Source organism: Salmo salar, chromosome ssa13 (assembly GCF_905237065.1).
Source record: "Salmo salar chromosome ssa13, Ssal_v3.1, whole genome shotgun sequence".
NCBI classification, from domain to species: Eukaryota; Metazoa; Chordata; class Actinopteri; order Salmoniformes; family Salmonidae; genus Salmo; species Salmo salar.
Window position 1 is genome coordinate 83,115,506 of NC_059454.1, and position 20,130 is coordinate 83,135,635.

At 40.7% G+C, this 20,130-nt stretch overlaps 1 pseudogene; it reads right to left on the reverse strand.

Moving 5' to 3' along the window:
• Positions 1 to 8,573: 8,573 nt before the first annotated feature.
• On the reverse strand, positions 8,574 to 18,724 carry LOC106567861 (uracil phosphoribosyltransferase homolog; annotated as a pseudogene).
• Between the last annotated feature and the right edge of the window lie 1,406 nt (positions 18,725 to 20,130).

Sequence of the window (20,130 nt, forward strand, 5' to 3'; positions counted from 1 at the left end):
TTTATTATTTTCCCCTAACACTACCACCCCTCCCTAATTGGAGTAAACTAATGGACAACAACACTTAGACTTCAACTTCCTGCTTATACATATTATATGTACTTGTGCATGTGACATTAAAACTTGAAACTGTATACATTTTACAGACACAGTATATTTTACAATAGTTATCTTTTGTATGTTTTTAATCCCATCCTTCAGCTACCCTCAACCCCTCCCATCTACTGTGTCTCTGAAGAGCATCTGGTTTGAATTTGTATTTGCCATATATTTCTAACTGTGCTGTTACACAAAAGTTTTGAACCTTTATACATTTTACGGACACTGTATGTTTTACATTAGTTATCTTGTTGTTTTTAAGTCCCATCCTTCAGCTCCACTTAACCACTCCCATCTGTCTCTGAACACCATCCAGTTTTGATTTCTATTTGCCATATATTTTTCAACTGTGCTGTGACTTAAATATATTCTTAGTATAGTATATTAGAGCAAAAAATATATACTTCGAATACATTTTATGTATATTTCTCATAAATGATACTGAATTAAAATATAAATGCAACAATTTTAAAGATTTTACTGAGTTATCGTTCATATAAGGAAATCAGTCAATTGAAATGAATTCATTAGGCCCAATTCTATGGATTTCCCATGCCTGGGAATACAGAAAAGGCAAGGGTGTGGATCAGAAAACCAGTCAGTATCTGGTGTGACTGCCTCATACACCACGACACCTCTTTTGCATAGAGATGATCAGGCTGTTGATTGTGGCCTGTGGAATGTTGTCCCACTCCTCTTCAATGGCTGTGTGAAGTTGCTGGATATTGGCGGGAACTGGAACACGCTGTCTTACACGTCGATCCAGAACATCCCAAACATGCTCAGTGGGTGACATGTCTGGTGAGTGGAAGGCCACGGAAGAACTGGGACATTTTCAGCTTCCAGGAATTGTGTACAAATCCTTGCATGGGGCCATGCATTATCATGCTGAAACATGAGGTGATGGCAGTGGATGAATGGCACGACAATGGGCCTCAGGATCTCGAAAATTCCATTATATACTCGAACTGCCAAATGCTGATCTACTGTAGAAGAAGTCATTCATTCATTTATTCTCTCTCACAGGCCTGCTAAGTTACATGTTCTCTTCCTCATGCTGATGGCTCTGATGTTCTTGGTGACTGTTGTTTCTGGGTACCACTACTGGCTGGTGGCCAAAAACAGATCCACATTGGGTAAGTACAAATGCCTTTATAGCTACATCAAACTGCAGCTTGACATGTGAGATTAACATTCATTTAGTTGAATCTAAGATCATTTTAAGCATGAACTACATTTTGTACATATTCTTATCTGTTCACAACATGCAGGGGTTTGGGTGTGATTTTATGGAACAGTATGTCTGTTTGCTTGGGTATTTGTCCCATAGTATTGTCTTCAGCCAATCGAAAGGAATCTAATGTAGATGAACATCTTGGAGCGGTGCTGAACACTCCAGCAGGGAAAAGCTCTGTAGTGCCTGACTTCTGAGGATCGCATAGCCAGCTACTGTTCATCTGCCTGTGACTGGATGAATGGCCCATACATTCAGTGAGCTCTTGGAGCAATAGGATGGTGAATGGTGGTGAATACTGTAGTTTCTATGTATCTATGGCAACTGGAAGCTATGTTGTTCTCTCTGATAATTTAATAGGTAATTATAGCACTTGGTAGAAACCGAAGTTGCTCTTTAGGTGCACTGACAATTACCAGTAATGACGTCATGTCTTGGTGCTGGTCACTGAACAAATAAATGACTGTATATAAAAGCAGTCTCCCATTGGTGAATATTTTAAGCTGTTCTAATGGGGCCTCTGTCTTGATTGAATCTGATCCCTTGTTTTGGGATATCACCATGTCCGTTGTTAATGTCTAATTCAACAACGTAAGTGTATGACTACTGGGTGTACGGTAACAACCACGCGTACTCATTGACTTATGAGGTACAGTGCCTTGCAAAAGTATTCACCCCCTTGGCATTTTTCCTATTTTTTAAATTTAAATAGATTTTATTTGGATTTCATGTAATGGACATACACAAAATAGTCCAAATTGGTGAAGTGAAATGAAAAAAAAACTTGTTTCAAAAAAGAATTAACAGAAAAGTGGTGCATGCATTTGTATTCACCCCTTTACTATGAAGCACCTGAATAAGATCTGGTGCAACCAATTACCTTCAGAAGTTACATAATTAGTTAAATAAAGTCCACCTATGTGCAATCTAAGTGTCACATGATCTCAGTATATATACACCTGTTCTGAAAGGCCCCAGAGTCTGCAACACCACTAAGCAAGGGGCACCACAAAGCAAGCGGCACCATGAAGACCAAGGAGCTCTCCAAACAGGTCAGGGACAAAGTTGTGAAGAAGTACTGATCAGGGTTGGGTTATAAAAAAATATCTAAACTTTGAACATCCCACGGAGCACCATTAAATCCATTAATAAAAAATGGAAAGAATATGGCACCACAACAAACCTGCCAAGAGAGGGCCGCCCACCAAAACTCACAGACCAGGCAAGGCGGGCATTAATCAGAGAGGCAACAAAGAGACCAAAGATAACCCTGAAGGAGCTGCAAAACTCCACAGCAGAGATTGGAGTATCTGTCCATAGGACCACTTTAAGCCATACACTCCACAGAGCTGGGCTTTATGGAAGAGTGGCCAGAAAAAAAGCCATTGCTTAAAGAAAAGAATAAGCAAACACGTTTGGTGTTTGCCAAAAGGCATGTGGAAGACTCCCCAAACATATGGAAGAAGGTACTCTGGTTAGATGAGACTAAAATGTTGCTTTTTGGCCATCAAAGAAAATGCTATATCTGGCGCAAACCCAACACCTCTCATCACCCTGAGAACACCATCCCCACAGTGAAGCATGGTGGTGGCAGAATCATGTTGTGGGTATGTTTTTCATCGGCAGGGACTGGGAAACTAGTCAGAATTGAAGGAATGATGGATGGCACTAAATACAGGGAAATTCTTGAGGGAAACCTGTTTCAGTCTTCCAGAGATTTGAGACTGGGACAGAGGTTCACCTTCCAGGAGGACAATGACCCTAAGCATACTGCTAGAGCAACACTCAAGTGGTTTAAGGGAAACATTTAAATGTCTTGGAATGGCCTAGTCAAAGCCCAGACTTCAATCCAATTGAGAATCTGTGGTATGACTTAAAGATTGCTGTACACCAGCAGAACCCATCCAACTTGAAGGAGCTGGAGCAGTTTTGCCTTGAAGAATGGGCAAAAATCCCAGTGGCTAGATGTGCCAAGCTTATAGAGACATACCCCAAGAGACTTGCAGCTGTAATTGCTTCAAAAGGTGGCTCTACAAAGTATTGACTTTGGAGGGGTGAATAGTTATGCACGCTCAAGTTTTCCGTTTTTTTTTGTCTTATTTCTTGTTTGTTTCAGAATAAAAAATATTTTGCATCTTCAAAGTGGTAGGCATGTTGTGTAAATCAAATGATACAACCCCCCCCCAAAATCTATTTTAATTTCAGGTTGTAAGGCAACAAAATAGGAAAAATTCCAAGGGGGGTGAATACTTTCCCAAGCCACTGTACATATTGATTTGCACTAATTACAGGTACTCACTCAATCATTGTAAAGACACCCCACATGTTCGCTCACTGGTGTACCTATTGGTCATCTACATGTCACAGCAGTCCGGAAATAGGTTAGGTTGGTTGGTATGATGACAGGCAGCCTTGCTAAATGGTCTGTGGACAAGACAGCTTTTGCTCTCTAAGCTCTTCATGGATATGGAATTGAATCATATTTCCCAATATTAATCTTCTTAGATTTGATTAACTGTTCAAATTAATAGTGGTTCCTTTTCCCTCACTATATTCCAGACTGGCAGAATGCATGATAAACTGGTGACTGTTTGAAATCAAACATGCTCTCTATCCTTGCCACTTAACACATTTTGGAATGACATTCACCACAATGTAATTAATGTGCCTGAAAATCATGCCAGTGCACCAGAAAGGATGCAGTTGTAGTGCCACCTAGTGGCCAGAGGGTTTATCACGTTGAGCACTTAGTATTATTATGTCTCTGAACATTTTTATGAGCGCCTCAGTGAATGTGTTTGCAGAGCAGAGGTATTGTTTCTGTCGGTGTTTGCCGTGTTGACATTTCATTTGATTTATTGCATGATTTCAGCTCGAGAGACCTCCCTGACGTCCTAGGGAAAGAGACATTCCATGAGGTAGAATCTGGTGACTTCACTCTGTATCAGTGTCAATAAAAATGGTGTACTTAAAAATAAAAATTATTTGCATGATGAGGAATATGTTCAAAACCTTTACTTCTTTTTAGTTATTAGCTAGTAGTAACTTCTGTTTGTGTTGTCTCAACAGAATTTCGGCCAGGCACACAGTGCTGTGAAAAAGTATTTGCCCCCTTCCTGATTTATTTTATTTTTGCACATTTGTCACACTTAATGTTTCAGACCATCAAACTAAATATTACACAAAGATAACCCATGTAAACACAAAATGCAGATTTTAAGTGATGATTTTATTTATTAAGGGAAAAAAGCTATCTGAACCTTCATGGTCCTATGTCAAAAAGTAATTTCCCCCTAAACCTAATAACTGGTTGTGCCACCCTCAGCAGCAACAACTGAAATCATTTTGTTTGCGATAACTGGCAATGAGTCTTTCACATCGCTGTGGAGGAATTTTGGCCCACTTTTCTTTGCAGAATTGTTTTAATTCAGCCATATTGGAGGGTTTTCGAGCATGAACCGCCTTTTTAAGGTCACGCCAAAGCATCTCAATCGGATTCAAGTCCGGACTTTGACTAGGCCACTCCAAAATCTTCATTTTGTTTTTTTAAGCCATTCAGAGGAGGACTTGCTGGTGTGTTTTGGATCATTGTCCTGCTGCAGAACCCAAGTGCGCTTCAGCTTGAGGTCACGAACTGATGGCCGGACATTCTCCTTCAGGATTGTTTGGTAGAGAGCAGAATTCATGGTTCCATCGATCACAGCAAGTCGTCCAGGTCCTGAAGCAGTAAAGCAGCTCCAGACCATCACACTACCACCACCATATTTGACTGTTGGTATGATGTTCATTTTCTGAAATGCTGTGTTACTTTTACGCCAGATGTAATAGGACGCACACCTTCCAAAAAGTTCAACTTTTGTCTCGTAAGTCCACAGAATATTTTCCCAAAAGTCTTGGGGATCATCAAGATGTTTTTTGCCAAAAGTGAGACGAGCCTTTATGTTATTTTTGGTCAGCAGTGGTTTTCGCCTTGGAACTCTGCCATGGATGCTATTTTTGCCCAGTCTCTTTCTTATGGTTGAGTCATGAACACTGACCTTAACTGAGGCAAGTGAGGCCTGCAGTTCTTTAGATGTTGTTGTGGGTTCTTTTGTGACCTCCTGGATGAGTCGTCACTGCGCTCTTGGGGTAATTCTGGTAGGCCCGCCACTTCTGGGAAGGTTCACCACTCTTCCAAATGTTCTCAATTTGTGGATAATGGCTCTCACCGTGGTTCGCTGGAGTCCCAAAGCTTTAGAAATGGCTTTGTAACCCTGGCATTGTAACCCAGACTGACAGATGTCAATTACTTTGTTTCTCATCTGTTCCTGAATTTCTTTGGATCGCAGCATGATGTCTTGCTTTTTGAGATCTTTTGGCCTACTTCACTTTGTCAGACAGGTTCTATTGAAGTGATTTCTTGATTCAACAGGTCTGGCAGTAATCAGGCCTTGGTGTGGCTAGTGAAATTGAACTCAGCTTTCCAAAAAATTTGATTAACCACAGTAAATTCATGGGGGCGGGGCAATTACTTTGTCACATAGGGCCATGAAGGTTCGGATAGCTGTTTTCCCTTAATAAATAAAATGATCACTTAAAAACTGCATTTTGTGTTTACTTGGGTTATCTTTGTGTAATATTAAAATTTGTTTGATGATCTGAAACATTTAAGTGTGACAAATGAGAAAAAAAATAAGAAATCAGGAAGGGGCAAATACTTTTTCACAGCACTGTACATGAAGATGACTCCGTATCCTCTACAAATGTGATATATTCCATCCTCAAACCTGCTCTGAAAGAAAAGGGGCATGCTTTGTCAATACATCCAATAGACTGAAGAATTTTGTCAGAATGTAGTTAATCATTCACTGTTGTATTTCTATGGGTTTTATCTGTGTATTCCTTGTCAAAAGGGAAATGTATGTCTGAGCTTCTTTTTCTCGACTTTTCCACTCTGAAATGTCCAAATTGTGCATACCATCAAATTCCACTTTAGATCTGGTCAGCGTTTCTCGAGTGGTTTGTTTCTTCTGAGTTTTATGATACATTAAAACAGTTTGTGGCAATAATAATGACGACAATGGAATACATTGGGGAAAAAATATTTAAATTATTTTACTTTTTTAGGCTTTCTGTTGAGGGAAAACAACCTAGAATTAACTACCATAACTGAATAAATAAAATGGCAGCAGTACATGCAAGCTCGCTAGACTAGTTCCTAAAAGTCCTGCATGGAATGTACTTTTCTTGTTTCCAGGAAAATCTTTGCATTGTTTGTGTCAGACTGAGGAGCACAGGTTAAGGCGGCGTACACAGCAAAGCAGCATTCTTCAGCAGGGTAACAAGTCCTTTTGAAATAAGTGGACAAATTGACATCAGACAGAGAGAGGGACCATTAAATGGTTGGTTCTCATAGTATGGTATCCCAATGAATGGCCCTGGAGGGCTGACTAGTCTTTCCCAAAGTACCTCTTGCCAAAGTGTGTGGGAGCCACAGGGTACACCTCGGTGGCCAGTATGGTGATCTCTGGGAACTCTTGAATGATGGACACAACCATTAGACTCGCAGTGCTTTCAATAAGACTGAGGGCTCTATTTTAACAAACCTAATGCCATGGTAAATCTTAGCGCTGGTGGTATGCGTTATAGGTTTGGGAGTGTGTCAGTAATAATTGCTATTTTCCCAACCGGAATTAAGGGTGCAGTAGCTGGTGATGGCGCGAAAGGGCTGGGTTTTGATAAACAAGTTGTGGGTGTGTCAAGGCTTGTGTCAATGCTTGGCCCCTCACTGGCCAATCAGAACAGGCTCCATGGCTAAATACACTACCGGTCAAATGTTTTAGAACATCTACTCAATCAAGTGTTTTTCTTTATTTTTACTATTTTCTACATTTTAGAATAATAGTGAAGACATCAAAACTATGAAATAACATATATGGAATCATGTAGTAACCAAAAAAGTGTTAAACAAATCAAAATCTATTTTATATTTGTGGTTCTTCAAATAGCCAACCTTTTCCTTGATGACAGCTTTGCACACTCTTGGCATTATCTCAACCAGCTTCACCTGGAATGCTTTTCCAACAGTCTTGAAGGAGTTCCCACATATGCTGAGCACTCATCTCAAACCATCTCAATTTGGTTGAGGTCGGGAGATTGTGGAGGCCAGGTCATCTGATGCAGCACTCCATCACTCTCCTTCTTGGTAAAATAGCCCTTACACAGCGGAGGTGTGTTGGGTCATTGTCCTGTTGAAAATCAAATGATAGTCCCACTAAGCCCAAACCAGATGGGATGGCGTATCGCTGTGGTAGCCATGCTGGTTAAGTGTGCCTTGAATTCTAAACAAATCACAGACAGTGTCACCAGTAAAGCACCCCCACACCATAACACCACCTCCTCCATGCTTTACGGTGGGAACCACACATGTGGACATCATCCGGTCACCTACTCTGCGTCTCACAAAGACACGGCGGTTGGAACCAGCAGACCAAAGGACAGATTTCCACCGGTCTAATGTCCATTGCTCGTGTTTCTTGGCCCAAGAAAGTCTCTTCTTCTTATTGGTGTCCTTTAGTAGTGGTTTCTTTGCAGCAATTCGACCATGAAGGCCTGATTCACGAAGTCTCCTCTGAACAGTTGATGTTGAGATGTGTCTGTTACTTGAACTCTGTGAAGCATTTATTTATTTATTTGCAATTTCTGAGGCTGGTAAATCTAATGAACTTATCCTCTGCAGCAGAGATAACTCTGGATCTTCCTTTCTTGAGAGCCAGTTTCATCATAGCGCTCGATGGTTTTTGCGACTGCACTTGAAGAAACTTTCAAAGTTCTTGAAATGTTCCGTATTGACTGACCTTCATGTCTTAAAGTAATGGTGGACTCTCGTTTTCTCTTTGCTTATTTGAGCTGTTCTTGCCATAATATGGACTTGGTCTTTTACCAAATTGGGTACTCTTCTGTATACCACCCCTACATTGTCACAACATAACTGACTGTCTCAAACGCATTAAGAAGGAAAGAAATTCCACAAATTAACTTTTAACAAGGCACACATGTTAATTGAAATGCCAAGAGTGTGAAACGCTGCCATCAAGGCAAAGGGTGGATACTTTGAGGGATCTCAAATATAAAATATATTTTGATTTGTTTAACACTTTTTTGGTTACTACATGATTCCATATGTGTTATTTTATAGTTTTGATGTCTTCACTATTATTCTACAATGTAGAAAATAGTAAAAAGAAAGAAAAACCCTTGAATAAGTAGGTGTCCAAACTTTTGACTGGTACTGTACATTCAAATTAAATCAATATATTTGACTAGTACTGTATGTTTTTGTGCGATATACCAAATGGCTGTATGGCAAGAATCAAGGTTTTGTTGTTTTTACGAGGGTTTGAGTTATAACGTTGGCAAATGCGATATCTTGCTCTGTCAACCCATAGTGAACCGAACCATGCCCCAAAGGTGTCACAACACATGCACAAAAGTTGTCCACAAATCACAATCCTGAACAGCCTTTCCCCAAGTTGTAACCATGCCCATGAAGTGTAGCGGCAGGCATTCTACAATGAGGAAGCCAGCTCAGCCTCTCGTGAGAATGAAATCATTCCCAAAAAGGGTAGCAATGTTTGTTCTTTAATAAGGAAGTGGTTCGGGTTTGAGAAGTTACATGTTCAGCAAACCAATGTCCTGTGCAAAGTGTGTCGAAAGACAATTGCTACGAAATATGGCAGCACAGCTAACATGCTGACTAAACCGAGCACGCATGCCATCGCGCGCATGTTGATTTTGTCCATCCACACCAGATGTGATCAGGACGTGCAGGTTGAAATATCAAACGAAGTCTGAAACACCTATATTTATTTTGGGATAGGTCGAAACGCATTAAACATTCATGGCCATTTAGCAAGCTTGCTTTTGCTAGCTAATTTGTCCTGGGATATAAACGTTGGGCTGTTATTTTACCTGAAATGCACAAGGTCCTCTACTCCGACAATTAATCCACAGATACTTAGTTCGTTTTTAGTCATCTCTCCTCCTTCATTCTCTTCTTTTTCTGACTTTATATGGCAGTTGGCAACCAACTTTAAGGTGCATTACCACCACCAACTGGGCTGGAGTGTGGACCTCAGTTCAGATTTAAAATCACCCATGTGGGTATATGCTCCTAAAAACTAATGAGGATATGGGAGAGGCGGGACTTGCGGCGCATCAAGCATAAAAAATAGAACCAAGTTGTATTTTAGTGCCTGGCTACACAGACGCTCGCAAGCAGTTTGAATGAAATTATTGAATAACATGTACATTTATTTTGTGTCGTTCATAAGAACAGCCTTTAGCCTCGGGCCTTACTGCTTAAATATACCATAGCCGCATAATTTTCAAACATCATCCCATATGACAAGAAAAGTTTGAGGTGGAAGGAGATAACAGATGCGGTGACCTATCACATAGCAAAAGATATGGTCCCCATCTATACAGTGGAGAAGCCTGGCTTCAAAAAGCTGATAAACACAATTGACCCCAAATATCAGCTACCAAGCCGCAAGTATTTTGCGGAAGAAGCATTGCCGCGGTTATACATAGCTACCCGCCAAAGAGTCACTGAGAAGCTGGCTAATGTGTCTTACTTTTCTACCACAACCGATCTATGGTCGAGCAGAATGTCGGAGCCATACCTAAGCTTGACAGTCCACTATATAGATGAAAAATGGACATTGCTTAATGTATGCCTCAAGACGTCATACTTCCCCGATGACCATACCAGTGAAACAATAGCCCAGGGTCTCAAAGACGCACGAAGACAGACAGGTGTGCATGACAACCGGCAGCGGGGGCAACATGATAAAAGCATTGCACTTGAACAGGTATGTCCTTAAAAACAAGCACAAAAGTTACAATTTCAAGCAGCGTTAATGGGAAGTTTTAAAAGCACGGTGCCCATGGAAGGAGAGGTGTGCCTTTTTTGCTGGTGAATCTCGTAATTAGAAACATAAAAATACTATTGGTTTCCCCCAATTTCGCTTAATTTGATTAAAAGCCAAGCATAGCCTGCCCTCCCCCTTAATTAAGGCTGGTTTAGCAGCAACGCATAGGTGTGTCTTTTTGTCCTGGCCATTAGCCAAAAGTAGCCTATAAATAAAAGGGGGTTCAAATGGTCTACTGCGAGTGCTTTGAAATATTTTGGAGGGTTTTTGCTCTAATGCTTTTTAATTATTCACAATTCACATGCCTGCATTTGGCTTTTTCAAGTAGGCTATCCATCCCTATTTTCATAGAGTGCCCCTCGCCCGATGGCCATATTTGAGGTGTGTCCTTAAAAACAAGCCTCAAATATGGCCACCCCTCCCACCTTAGCGCAAGCAAGCTGATGTTAAAAGGGTAAATTGCCGAACCTGGCGTTAAGGCTGGAAAATGCCACTGTGTCAGTTTTGCATGATGAAATTGCGAAATAACACGCGCTTCACACTTGCGCAGTTACAAATAGAGCCCTGAATGAATGGAAAACAGGGTGTAGAATGAAACCCTAGAATGTTGAGCCTTATGGAGTCTACTTCCATATTAAGCTAGGGACTATAGGTGAGGCAGTGTTACATAGGTGAGGAGCACCGTGAGGGGTGGAGAAGTGGCTCAGGAGGATATGTTTGGCCCGGAGACCATGTTCAGTCAAAACTTTCACAGCCTCAATCACTGTGTTACCTGTACCTGAAGGCAGAACATTATGTATATTAGATAGCATAAAAACAGGACAGACATCACAGTGACTTGACTGAGGAACAGGCAACATTAATGAAGTTTTGAAGAAAAGTCTGTGCTTAGTATTAGCCTTGAGTGATCATTACTACGACTCATCTGCTGATACTTTCTATAAAAGAACAAAATGTCATTTTGATCTGTCTCAAGGCAGGTTTTCATCCTCCCAGAGAGGGATGCTAGTTAGTGGACAAAAAGATGACCATTACTTCACTCTCAGTGGCTCCATTTGGCCTATTCATAATTTTCATTGCCGTCCAGTGAGCTCTTTATGGTTTCCCTCAGAAACGTGTAATTATCTGCCTGGGGTAAATGATGCTGAAAAATATGAAGCACGCTACCTACCAAGGTCATTTTCAGAGCTGAATAAAAGACACCTTCCCACAATTATCTTAGCTGGAAGGTGTAATTTAACAGAAATCGTGTTGCAAAGAGCAAATCATGTGGAAAAGTCTCACTGTCAAGTGTTCTTCATAAAAACAGGGGATGCCCATGACTACTACACTATTGCCTTGCTAATGGGAGCAATTTAGTCCTAATTTCTGGTTCATTCAAAAAATGACTCCAACAGCACAGTTCCTTGGGCCCAGGGCAGAGCGACACTTCACCTGAACTCTTTGTCCTGAGGAGGAGTTAGTACTGTATTGAGTCTGTTGGTGATCCATACTTGACATGATGATCCATACTTAGTGAGAATGGGATACATTAGGAGGACTTTCCTCATGTTGATATCTAGGGGGAACTTGGCGTTGTAAACTGGTCTTCTGGGTGTCCTCGTCACTCTGGATGAGGATCTTACCGATACGGATGGACCGGAAGCAGTCACCGAGTCCCTGCTCCATGGCCTCGCCTACACACCCACAAACACACACAAATGGATAGACGTTGAATTCCACTCAGTTCCTTCAAATGAAACCTCATACAAGACGTAGTAATGATGAGCAACTGATAATTCAAACAGTGACTGATAGTACTATGTATGTCAGGTGCTTATAGGCAAATCTACCAGTCAGCGATTCTAGTCAGAGACCAATTCAGATGTAATTTTCCTTTAATCTCCTATATAATCAGTGTCTTACCGCTTCTCATAATGCTGACACCGCAGTTGCCTTTCTCAAACTTCACGCCATCATACTTATGCCCTGAAGGAAGAGTTGGGAGAGAGAGAGAGATTAAAATAGTCAGTTCTGGTCTTGGTGAGACATTTTACAGTAATGCATAATATTTGCCCAATTTCTATAATTTCAAACGAATTTCACTCAATATGTCTAACCTGTGGGAGTGGTCACTGTACACTCGCTGTATGGCAGCTGATTGAGTCCCTCTTCAACCACTACTCTGATCTGTGAAAAAACAGAGTGGGTCAAAACAATTATACAAATGAGTCATTCACAAAATCTCTAATTTGAAAGCGACTGTTTTTCTGGAAGCTGTGCTACACCATTTTCCCCAATGTGGGCCAGCCCCTTAGCATTACGGTTCTAGCCAATGAGCTTCAGCTCCTCACCATTTTGAGTGACAGCTAGAAAAATACACACAAAGCAGAGCAAGAGAGTGAGCAATGACGTGGTGCACATCACTCTTTATGCGATGCACACGGCAGAGAACACTGGAAGACGAATTATCACTGAATTATCATAGTGAATTATTGTGAAGTTTGTTTGTCAATCAATCACATAAGGGATGGGTTGCCAACTGGCGATTTGACAAAAAATAAAATGTCATTCATTCATACAGTGCCTTCAGAAAGTATTCACACCCCTTGACTTTTTCCACATTTTGTTGCCATACAGCCTGGATTTAAAATGGATTCAATTTAGATTTTCTGTCACTGGCCTACACACAATACCCCATAATGTCAGTGGAATTGTTTATCGAATTTTTTACAAATTAATTAAAAACAAAAAACTGAAATGTCTTCAGTCAATAAGTATTCAACCCCTTTGTTATGGCAAGCCTTAAAATTTTTTAAGGTATAGGGGGCAGTATTTTTGATTTCGGATGAAAAGCGTGCCCAGAGTAAACTGCCTAATACTCGGGCCCAGAGTCAAATATTTGCATATTATTAGTAGATTTGGATAGAAAACACTCTGACATTTCTAAAACTGTTTGAATGATGTCTGTGAGTATAACAGAACTCATATGGCAGGTAAAAACCTGAGAAGAATCCAACCAGGAGGTGGAAAATCTGATGTTTGTAGTCTTTTCAAGTCATTGCCTATCTAACACACAGTGACTTAGGGTTCATTTTACACTTCCTAAGGCTTCCACTAGATGTCAACAGTCTTTAGAACCTAGTTTCAGGCTTTTGCGGTGAACACAGAGCGAATAAGAAGGCCCGGGAAGTTGGTGACTCAGAAAATGACATGAGTTTTGTGGCACGCATTCACGTGATGAGGTAGCTGTGTTCCATAACGTTTTTAAAGACATTGGAATCGTCCGGTTGGAATATAATTGAAGTTTTATGTTAAAAAGGCCCTAAAGATTGATGCTATAGAACGTTTGACATGTTTCAACAAACGTAAATATAACTTTTTTTGACTTTTCGTCGTGAAATTATTGGCGCGCTTCCTACATTTGGAGTAGCTTACTGAACGCGCTAACAACAAGGAGGTATTTGGACATAAATTATGGACTTTATCGAACAAAACAACATTTATTGTGGACCTGGGATCCTTGGAAGTGCCTTCTGATGAAGATCATCAAAGGTAAGTGAATATTTATAATTTTAGATGACTCCAAAATGGCGGGTATCTGTATTGCCTGTTGTATTTTTCTGAGCGCCGTACTCAGATTATTGCAAAGTGTGCTTTCCCCGTGAAGCTTTTTTGAAATCTGTCACAGCGGTTGCATTCAGGAGATGTTTATCTATAATTCTTTGAATAACAGTTTAATATTTTATCAACATTTATGATGAGTATTTTTGTACATTTTTGTGCTGATTCACCGCTAGTTTTGGAGGAAAAATATTTTCTGAACATCACGCGCCAATGTAAAATGGGTTTTTTGGATATAAATATGAACTTTATCGAACAAAACATACATGTATTGTGTAACATTGAGTCCTAGGAGTGTCATCTGATGAAGATCGTCAAAGGTTAGTGCTTAATTTTAGCTGTATTTCTGGTTTTTGTGATCCCTCTCCTGCTTGGAAAATGGCTGTGTGGTTTTTCTTGTGTTGGCACTGTCCTAACATAATCTAACTTTATGCTTTCTCCGTAAAGCCTTTTTGAAATTGGACAATGTGGTTGGATTAAGGAGAGATTTATCTTTAAAATGGTGTAAAATAGTTGTATGTTTGAGAACTTTGAATTATGACATTTTGTTGTTTTGAATTTGGCGCTCTGATTTTTCACTGGCTGTCGAATAGTGTGAACCGTGGGTGGGACGGTAGCGTCCCACACAGCCCTGAGAAGTTAAGGGCTATTTGACCAAGAAGGAGAGTGATGGAATGCTGCATCATGACCTGGCCTCCACAATCACCCAACCTCAACCCAAATGAGATGGTTTGGGATCAGTTGGACCGCAGAGTGAAGGAAAAGCAGCCAACAAGTGCTCAGAATATATGGGAACTCCTTCAAGACTGCTGGAAAACCATTCCTCATGAAGGTGGTTGAGAGAATGTCAAGAGTGTGCAAAGCTGTCATTAAGGCAAAGTGTGGCTACATTGAAGAATCTCAAATATCAAATATATTTTGATTTGTTTAACACTTTTGTGGTGACTACATGATTCCATATGTGTTATTTCATAGTTTTGATGTCTTCACTATTATTCTACAATGTAGAAAATAGTAAAAAATTAAGGAAAACCCTTGAATGAGTAGGTGTGTCCAAACTTTTGACTGGTACTATAAGTCCAGTGTAATATGACAGTTATAAATAATAACATGGTGTCGATTGGCCATTCACTTGGTATACAATGTGTAATTTCCACATTATTAAACAGTCATGGTGCATGATAATACAGATCAATACCCAGTGCCAGACACGCACTCTGCGGTATTATTATGTACTGACAAAAGATTGCTCACTTGTCTCTAATGATGGTCTGTAATTCTCGTATTTGGTCATTCGGTCCAATCTTCCTCGGTAGTTCATTGTTGAACACATGATCTCAAATTTCAGAGACCTCTGCATCTCTATGCGATACTGGCAGGACGCTGATGCCGCAGATATTAAACCGAACTTGCTTGGTGCTGCTCATTGCCGCGTGCTATTGACTGTCATTGTTGTTCAGCTGCTGATTTTGCAAGGCATTTGGATTTCCGTACTAGGAATCCGTTGTCAAAATACGTTCTCATTGAATAAAGAACGCGTTAAATAAAGCAGTTTAAGCGCTATATCCTTTTGCTATTCATATTAATGTCTTGGTAGACATTTTTTGTCTTCATCGTTTCTGGGTGGAGGTAGCAAAAAATACCCTTATTAGCATGAAGCTACAGGCACATAAACAGGAAATTAGGTCACACCTAATTCTCACCTCTGAATGACCAGAATTACTGTCCGTCTGGACCGCTTGCATTCTGTCAATGAGTGCATGAGACTATTTTTAATGCCTACGATACAATGGGAGAGATGATGATGATGATGATGATGATAGTGATAGTCAAGTGGCCTACAACGATTTGCCAAAGGTCCACAAGCTTCGGTCCAAAATAAGGTCCATAGAAACGCATTGGGCTTATTTAGTACAGATTTAGGCTAAAGTGAAACCTCTCGCTTCGCCCCTTCTCTGTCTTAGAGCAACAACAATCAGCAAACAGTCGGTGGTTGGATTTGAATAACGTTTATTGAAAAAGTATGGTTAGAGGCGATCAACCATTTAGCAAGTCGGACATTTCCGAGTTTCCTAGTTCCGACTAGCACTTGAACGCGGCATAAATCATGGACAAAAATGTACTCTCGAAAAAACGATCAGTATTTTTTTGTAACATGGTTCCAATAATGAAAATGGAAGATCTTTCAAATTGATCACCTGACAATAGTTCAACAAATCTCTACCCGCTTGAGGAAAATAGACTCATCATCACTTAATTTAGTAGTGATGTTTGGTCTTTGGAGGTTTAGTTTAGAAGGTTTCGTTTTCTTTCAGGAGTGCTTTCGTAAATTAGTTTATTTTTAGATTAGATATATTAACACCGTGTTACAGTTGTAGGGTGCCATATTGCCTGGATTAGAGGAATTTGCACTTGCATCTGCGACCGCAGTCGTCCCAGTGGCAGCTGCGTTAGACAATAGGCGGCAGAGTATATAGTCATGTTGGTATCCCTCTGCCTGCCTGCTTGCTTGTGTCTCTATTAACAGACAAGTACCCCGATCATCTGGAACCTGAATTGCTGTTCTGTTTTGTAGCACTACGGATTCAACTTTCAGAAAGGACATTAGTACTGGTGATATTCTCACAACTGATGAGTTTTCGGTTGAAGCTCACTAAACACGTTTCCATCCAACCATTTTATCCAGATGAATTATCTGTCCACGAAAAAAGTCACGACCGGGCTGATGGAAACATGAAATGCCGGTACAATTTATAAATGCCGTAGGATAATTTGGTCGTTCGACATGGTAGGATCTTTATGTGTCGGTAAAATTAATTATGCGAGTAATGGCGGTGGAAACGCCTTTATGCGCAAATATTGATAAACACATTAATAACCATCATATCGAAGCAAACTTGGAGTCACGCGATGTTATGTTGTGTGGTCCTACCACTACGACTTGGGAAAACATGCAGTTTATTAGGCTACAGATGAAATAAATGATGATGAACTTCACAGGGTGGTGAATGTGCAAGGTAATGAGCTTGGAATAAATATCGAGGGTATTATTGTCACGTTCTGACCAGTAAAGGGGTTATTTGTTATTGTAGTTTGGTCAGGACGTGGCAGGGGGGTATTTGTTTTATGTGGTTCGGGGTTTGTTAGTATATGTGTTTATGTAGAGGGGTGTTTGGTTAGAGTATTCCGGGGTTGGGTTATGTTCTTTATTTCGTATTTCTATGTTGTGTCTATGTTGTGTATTTCTTTGTTGGCCTGGTATGGCTCTCAATCAGGAACAGCTGTACATCGTTGTTGCTGATTGAGAGTCATACTTAGGTAGCCTGTTTTCACCTGTCCCTTTGTGGGAAGTTGTGGTTGCATAGCTGTGTGTTTTAGCCTGCAATCCTGTTCGTGCGATCGTTTTGTTTGTGTTCAATAAAAGTCATTATGAGCACTCAACTTGCTGCGCCTTGGTCCACTACGTATGACGACCGTTACAATTATTCTGGTGACATGATCGATGCTTGGCTGCCGTTTGACAAATACAAATAATATCTCTCTTATCCATAATAATCTCATAATGTAGGTAGCCTTCCCGCAATTTATCTACGAGCTGTTGGCTAGAATGCATGTGCCAAGACCAGAGTGAGGACATTTGCAATATACCAACAGTTTTTGTGGCAAAACCATCAGGAGAGTTAAAAATGTGATGGAAACCCATTTAATTTCTATTTTTCATTCTATATATGGGAATTTAACTGTCAAAGTTATTTTTATGTGCACTACGTCATCACGCACATGCTTTTATCCGCAAACAGTAATTTAATGTAAACACATGGTGGGAAAATGCTCATATTGTTTTAGGTAGATGAGAATATTCGCATGAAAATCTGTTGCAATTTAGATGGAAACCTAGCTATAATTTGGATGGAAACCTAGCCATATTTTCACCTTTTGCTAACTGTGTGTTTGGTTTTACCTTCCTTGTGGGGACCAGAAGTCCTCACAAGTATAGTAAAACAAAACAATATGAGCTGGTCCACACAAGGAAAAAGGCTATTTAGCTATAGTTAGAGTTAGGATTTTAATTTACATGTTTTTATTTAACTAAGTAAGTCAGTTAAAAACAAATTCTTATTTACAATGACGGCATAGGCCGGGGGCCAAACCCAGACGACGCTGGGCCAATTGTGCGCAACGGCCGGATGTGATACAGCCTGGATTCAAATCAGGGACTGTAATGACACCTCTTGCACTGAGATGCATTGCCTTAGACTGCTGCGCCACTTGGGGAGCCACTTGGGGTTAGAGGTTATGGAAAATAGTATTTTGAATGGGAATCAATTCTTTGGTCCCCACAAGAATAGTAAATCAAACATGTGTGTGTGTGTTTGAAAAATCTGATTTGGAATGCTGCCACACTAGAAGAAGAAGCAAGGAACAACCTACTGTCAAGTCCAAAATGATTTACACCCTTGATAAAGATTAGTAAAAAATACTGTATAAAATAAATAATAAAAATACTGAGCTATACTGTATGCTCCAAAAAATTGGGAAATTGTATTATTTTATAATAATACAATTGCGCAGAGAAAGAGGTTTTGTTTAAAAAGTAATCTTTTTTTCTTCTAAAAAAGATAGGGGTCAAAATTATTTGCACCCGTTTTCAATATCTTTCAATATACCTCACCTTGCGAGCTAACGGCACTGAGCCTTTTTCAATATACATGGAGAACACTTTGTGCTTGGGGTTATTGTCTTGCTTGAATATCCACTTGTGGCCAAGATTTAGCCTCCCGGCAGAGACAACCAGGTTTTTGGCTAAAATGTCCTGGTACTGGGTAAAGATCATGATGCTGTTAACTTTAACTAGGGCCCCAGGATCCACCACCATATTTTACAGTAAGTATGGAGTTATTTTCTGCCTATCAAATCCTTTCGTCGCCAAACCCACTACTGGTGTGCGTGGCCAAAGAGCTCCATTTTCATGTCATCAGACCATACCACTGGTTTCAATCCAAGTGCCAATGTCGTTAGCAAACTCCAGGCGTTTACATTTGTTGGGTGACGTGAAAATAAAACTCTTTAGCCATGTACACCAGTGGTGGGTTGGCGCCTCCCATTGGGTTGTGCCGTGGCGGAGATCTTTGTGGGCTATACTCGGCCTTGTCTCAGGATGGTAAGTTGGTGGTTGGAGATATCCCTCTAGTGGTGTGGGGGCTGTGCTTTGGCAAAGCGGGTGGGGTTATATCCTGCCTGTTTGGCCCTGTCGGGGGGTATCGTCGGACGGGGCCACAGTGTCTCCCAACCCCTCCTGTCTCAGCCTCCAGTATTTATGCTGCAGTAGTTTGTGTCGGGGAGCTAGGGTCAGTCTGTTATATCTGGAGTATTTCTCCTTTATTATCTGGTGTCCTGTGTGAATTTAAGTATGCTCTCTCTAATTCTTTCTCTCTCTCGGGGGACCTGAGCCCTAGGACCATGCCTCAGGACTACCTGGCCTGATGACTCCTTGCTGTCCCCAGTCCACCTGGCCGTGCTGCTGCTCCAGTTTCAACTTTTATTTTTATTTCACCTTTATTTAACCAGGTAGGCAAGTTGAGAACAAGTTCTCATTTACAATTGCAACCTGGCCAAGATAAAGCAAAGCAGTTCGACACATACAACAACACAGAGTTACACATGGAGTAAAACAAACATACAGTCAATAATACAGTAGAAAAATAAGTCTATATACAATGTGAGCAAATGAGGTGAGATAAGGGAGGTAAAGGCAAAAAAGGCCATGGTGGCAAAGTAAATACAATATAGCAAGTAAAACACTGGAATGGTAGATTTGTAGTGGAAGAAAGTGCAAAGTAGAAATAGAAATAATGGGGTGCAAAGGAGCAAAATAAATATATACAGTAGGGGAAGAGGTAGTTGTTTGGGCTAAATTATAGATGGGCTATGTACAGGTGCAGTGATCTGTGAGGGAGATAAGTGTTTCCAGTTTCAGAGGTTTTTGTAGTTCGTTCCAGTCATTGGCAGCAGAGAACTGGAAGGAGAGACGGCCAAAGGAGGAATTGGCTTTGGGGGTGACCAGAGAGATATAACTGTTCTGCCTGCGGCCATGGAACCCTGACCTGTTCACCGGACGTGCTACCTGTCCCAGACCTGCTGTTTTCAACTCTCTAGAGACAGCAGGAGCGGTAGAGATACTCTGAATGATCGGCTATGAAAAGCCAACTGACATTTACTCCTGAGGTGCTGACCTGTTGCACCCTCGACAACCACTGTGATTATTATTATTTGACCCTGCTG